A 6,129-nucleotide genomic window follows, 5' to 3' on the forward strand; every position below is an offset into this window, starting at 1 on the left:
AGCCATGCTGGATCAAGCCAATGGTCCATCCAGTCCAACACTCTGTGTCACGCAGTGGCCAAAAAAACCAGGTGTCATCAGGAGGTCCACCAGTGGGGTCAGGACACTAGAAGCCTTCCCACTGTTGCCCCCCCCCTCTCAAGCACCAAGAATACAGAGCATCACTGCCCCAGACAGAGAGTTCCAACAATACGCTGTGGCTAATAGCCACTGATGGACCTCTGCTCCATATGCTTATCCAAGCATCCAACTTCTGAGATGTGATTAGATCAGGCCAGCCTGGGCCATCCAGGTCAGAACACTTCCAGATAGTTGGAATCTTAAGGTCAAATTAGACATGATAGGCAAAACCGTGTGTGGTTTTGCAAATATAAAGTGGAAGGTTGGGTCTCAACTCTACCTGCAAAGGAATCGTCTGTGCTGCACATTTAAAATCCTGCAGTCAGGGCTGGATTGCTAAGGCATGCCACTATGTGACATTTAAGAGGCCCCAAAGAGTTCCTCGAAAATTGCATAGTATTATGGCAAGGACAATGGATGCAGACCTAATAAACCTTTGCATTTGCATAGGCTAGGATACAACAGGAAAGCTAATCAGCTCAAAAATGTATCTTGCATATGCAACGATGTGGTTTCTTACTTAGCATATATGAAAAAAAATTAATGTACAACAACACAAGACCAATTATACGACAATTTAGCACCTAATAAACGGAAGAGGCTATACGACCTGCACTGAATGCATTTTGCACATGACGCAAAATTTAAAACCCTCCTGTGATCTTTTTGGCTCGCTCTTTGATGAGGTCATCGCACAATAAACTATGAAGCATATTTTTTGTGTGTGTGCACATAAGGCTTGGTGCAGTCAGCTATTCTTGTAGTATTTTTATCTGCAGTCTGTTCTTGGTCTTTCTTTCTCAGCTGTGACAATGACCCTTCTCCTGAGCAGTTTGTTGCCATTAGACTCAAGCAGAGCCTCAATATTGCTTCTGTGCTAGGAAAAGCCAACTGAATCTTACCTTGGATGATGAGAAAAAGATATTGGATTTATATCCCGCCCTATACTCTGAATCGTCTCAGAGTGGTCACAATCTCCTTTACCTCCCCCCCTCCCCACAACAGATACCCTGTGAGGTAGGTGGGGTTGAGAGACAGCTGCTGCCCTTTCAAGGACAACTTCTTTGAGAGCTATGGCTGACCCAAGGCCATTCCAACAGCTGCAAGTGGAGGAGTGGGGGATCAAACCCGGTTCTCCCAGATAAGAGTCCGCGCACTTAACTACTATACCAAACTGGGTCTTGAAATAGTTCCTGGTGGGGTTAAATTTTTTTTAAAAAAAAATCTGTAGTTTTGCTTGATATAATAATTGAAGTCTATTTTTTCCAAGGTTAACATTAACATCAGGATAGTTTCAGAGGAAAGCCATGTTGGTTTGCAGTAGAAGTTAGATTCCAGTCTGATAGCACCTTACAGTAAGGTTGCCAACCTCCAGGTACTTTGTAGACTTGCCAATCCCCAGGTTCCAGCAGGGAATCTTCCAGTTTGGCAGGTTCTTTCCCATCCCCAGTCAGCCAGCCGGCGGGGAAACCCCGCCCCAACAGCCTCCATGTGCCTTCAAACCTCAGAAGGCTTACAAAGACACTAGGTCTTGCATTAAGTTGCTTACAGTGACTTGAAGACACTGGAAACAGTCTTTGAAAGGTGTGTATGCCTTTAAATCTTCAGCTAGGCTTAATAGGGGCAGGGTGAGCCTGCAAAACAATGTGGGAAGAAGGAAGGGAAGATTGTTTGCAGAGTAAATTGGTGAGTAAATTGCCCCCGTGAGACCACAAAGTGTGTGCTCCCAAAGTGCATTTGTTTTGGCTGCTACGTGTGTGTGTATGTGTGTGTGTGAGAGAGAGAGAGAGAGAGAGAGAGAGGGAGAGAGAGAGAGAGGGAGAAGGAGGGAGAGAGAGGAAGTACAGCCAGCTGCTGGGGAAATAAAGACTGTATGAGAGCCAGTTTGGTGTAGTGGTTAAGTGCACAGATTCTTATCTGGGAGACCCGAGTTTGATTCCCCACTCCTCCACTTGCAGCAGCTGGAATGGCCTTGGGTCAGCCATTGCTCTCACAGCTTCTGGGAGAGCTCTCTCAGCCTCACCTACCTCACAGGGTGTCTGTTGTGGGGGAGGAAGATAAAGGAGATTGTGAGCTGCTATGAGACTCTGAGTGGAAGGTGGAATATAAATCCAATGTCTTCTTTGTCTTCTATTCAGGGGAACTGCACTGCTGTATTTTTGTTTATTTTAGGGAATGGAAAAGTCTCCTGGCCCCACCCCCAAAGTCCCCAGGCATTTGGTTAGACTTGGCAACTCTAGTACCTGAAGATCTCCTGGAATTACAACTGTTCTCCCAATGATAAGAGATCATTTCCCCTTGAGAAAATGGCAGCTTTGGAGGGTGAACTCTGTGGCATTATCTTAGTGAGGTCCCTCCCCAAACATTATCTTCTCTGGTCTGTGCCCCCCAACTCTCCAAGTATTTTCCAACTAGAAGCCAGCAACCCTACCTTAAGAGACCAACAAGAGCTTCTGAATATAACCTTTCAAGAGTCAAAGCTCTCGTCAGTCACAGACTTTCATCAGCTTTAAACCTTCAGATGCCTGTTTTCCTGAGGCACCTGAATCAACCAAAAATAAAACATTTTGGTGCAATGTTTTTGTATACAATTGCTCTTTTCTCCAAATTGGTTTCAAATGCATCCACCACCAAAATCAAGGATTTCACTCAAAACAAGTTTCTTGGAGAAAGCTGTCTAGTGTCTACCCACATCAGGCGCATGGATAGAATTATTTTTTCTCACTCTTTTTCATCTGTTCATGAACATGTGAGTCAGGCAGGTGAGTTTTAATTTCATGAAGACTTTTTTTCTTGTTTAAGAAAGTCTTCATTAAGACTTTTTCTTGTGACATGCAAAGCTTGCACTGCACACGTACTGAGGGTTCTGTGGATCCTTAGGGCCTTGTCAGGGTTCATCCAACAAATGATTTTAAAGGTCTAGCATGAACCCAAAATGAATTCTTCCATTTTCTGCTGAGGAAAGGCAGTTTCTCTCCTTGTCTCTGCTTCTTCTCTGACTAGGGTTGCCAAGTCCAATTTAAGAAATATCTGGGGACTTTGGGGGTGGAGCCAGGAGACTTTGGGGGTGGAGCTAGGAGACATTGGGGCGGAGCCAAGAGCAAGGGTGTGACAAGCATAATTGAACTTCAAGGGAGCTCTGGCCATCACATTTAAGGGGACTGTACAAATGTTTAAATGCCTTCCTTCCATAGGAAATAATGAAGGATAGGGGCACCTTCTTTTGGGGCTCATAGAATTGGACCCCCTGGTCCAATCTTTTTGAAACTTGGGAGGTATTTTGGGGAGAGGCACTAGATGCTATACTGAAAATTTGGTGCCTCTATCTCAAAAAACAGCCCCCCCAGAGCCCCCAATACCCGCGGATCAATTCCCCATCATTCCCTATGGGAATCGTTCATGGAGGTGCATGATGGCTCTGGGGGCGGGGCTTCCGCCGCCGGCCAGCTGGCTGGGGAAGGGGGGAAGCCTGTAAAACCAGGGGATCCCCCTCTGGGACCTGGGGATTGGGAAGCCTATCTCTGACACTGGTACAAACACAAACAAGGCCACTTTTGCATGTGCTCCCCACTCCTACCCCGTGTCTGAGAGGCAATTTGGAACTATGGAATAAAGACCGAAGAACAGTCTGAGTACTGCCCATGATCAAAGTTTTATTGAGGCAGAGAAGAATGCATGTATTTGTTCAAAAGTAAAGGTAGTCCCCTGTGCAAGCACCAGTCGTTTTCGACTCTGGGGTGACGTTGCTTTTGCAGCAGACTTTTTACGGGGTGGTTTGCCATTGCCCTTCCCCAGTCATCTACACTTTCCCCCCAGCAAGCTGGGTACTTATTTTACCAACCTCGGAAGGATGGAAGGTTGAGTCAACCTGGAGCCGGCTACCTGAACCAGCTTCCACTGGGATCGAACTCAGGTCATGAGCAGAGGGCTCCGACTGCAGTACTGCAGCTTTACCACTCTGTGCCACGGGGCTCTTACGTATTTGTTACACAGGAGCAAAAAAATAATAATAAATCACTGCATTTATTTATTTATTTATTTACTATTTTCTATTTATAGCCTGCCAGTTTCCCTTAACAGGCTCAGGGCAGAGAACAACAATCAATAAATACAAAGTTAAAATTAATTTATCTATTAAAACAATAGAACATTCTAAAAACCAACCTCAGCTTTGGCAGATGGTAATATCGAATTACATCTGCTCCTCTCATACATCCCCCAGTTGGTATAAGACAGATGACACAGCCCAGTGGGTTGACTTGCAGCAGTTGCAAGGCGGTCAACAGAAACTGGCTGGCCACTGTGTGAGTCACGATGCCAGACTAGATGGACCACTGGTCTGATCCAGCAGGGCTCATCTTATGTCCTTATAGGGTTGCCAATCCCCAGGGCTCATCTTATGTCCTTATGTCCTTATAGGGTTGCCAATCCCCAGGTGGGGGCAGGGGATCCCCCGGTTTGGAGACCCTCCCCCCGCTTCAGGGTCATCAGAAAGCGGGAACTCATGATTCCCTAAGAAGGCTTAGTCCCATAGAAAATAATGGAGAATTTATCTGCGGGTATCTGGGGTTCTGGGAGCCCTGTTTTTTGAGATAGAGGCACCAGATTGTCAGTATAGCATCCAGTGGCTCTCCCCAATATACTCCCTAAGTTTCAAAAAGATTGGACCAGGGGGTCCAATTCTATGAGCCGCCAAAGAAGGTGCCCCTATCCTTCATTATTTCCTATGGAAGGAAGGCATTTAAAAGGTGTGTGGTCCTTTTAAATGTGAGGGCCAAAACTCCCTTTGGAGTTCTATTATGCTTGTCACACCCTTGTTCCTGGCTCCACCCCTAATGTCTCCTGGCTCCACCCCCAAAGTCTCCTCGCTCCACCCCCAAAGTCCCCAGATATTTCATGAATTGGACTTGGCAACCCTATGTCCTTAAGATTCAGTGAATGTCCAGGGCATGGAATATACTTAACATGCTTATTTTTCTCTAGACTAAAATGACTAAACAAAGGCTATCATATTTTGGTCACATTATGCGAATACATAGAGTTGCCAGGTCCAACTCAAGAAACATCTGGGGATGTTGGGGGTGGAGCCAAGAGTCTTTGGGAGTGGAGCCAGGAGCAAGGGTGTGACAAGCACGATTGAACTCCAAAGGAAGTTCTGACCATCATATTTAAAGGGACCGCATGCCTTTTAAATGCCTTCCCTCCATTTGGAAATAATGAAGGATAGAGGCATCTTCTTTTGGAGCTCACAGAACAGGACTCCCTTGTCCAATCTTTTTGAAACTTGGGGGGTGTTTTGCAGAGATGCACCAGATGCTATGCTGTAAATTTGATGCCTCTACCTAAAAAAAACAGTACCCCCAGAGTCCCACGGATCAATTCTCCATAATATCCTATGGGAATTGGTCTCCATAAGGTATATTGGAGTGCCGGCAGCCATTTCCCAACCAGGAGATCAAGTCACTGTAAGCACCTTAATGCATGCTTACAGTGACTTGAAGTTTGGAGATTTGAATTGCTTGACTACTTGAAGCTTGAAGAAGCAATTGTGAAACAAGGCAATAGTACATCCTTTTTGCAATAATTGGACTGCTGGCTGCCTTATGAATTAAATTTGAATTTACTTGGACATTACTCATCATTCTTCTTCAGTGCTACATCGCAAACAGTATTGGTCTGCTTTAAAAATCAAGGAAACAGCATTGGACTGCTTTAAAAATTGGACTTATTTTCCGATGGCCACTTTGGAGTGTTCTGTTTTTTAAATAATTGAGTTGTGCCTGTTCTTTATGTTATACAGAATATACTAAGTTTTTGATAATATTGTTATTGTTTCTTTAGTGGTTAAAGCTGGTAATCACAGAAGCTTTGTGCTTTATTTTCCTGCTACCCACTAGGAGATTGGCAGCCCTAACGCACTATGGATCCAGTTGGGCAGCCATGTTGGTCTGAAGCAACAGAATAAAGTCAGAGTCCAGTAGCACTTGCAAAATTAACAAAATTTTATTC

Source organism: Heteronotia binoei, chromosome 9 (assembly GCF_032191835.1).
Source record: "Heteronotia binoei isolate CCM8104 ecotype False Entrance Well chromosome 9, APGP_CSIRO_Hbin_v1, whole genome shotgun sequence".
Lineage (NCBI taxonomy): Eukaryota > Metazoa > Chordata > Lepidosauria > Squamata > Gekkonidae > Heteronotia > Heteronotia binoei.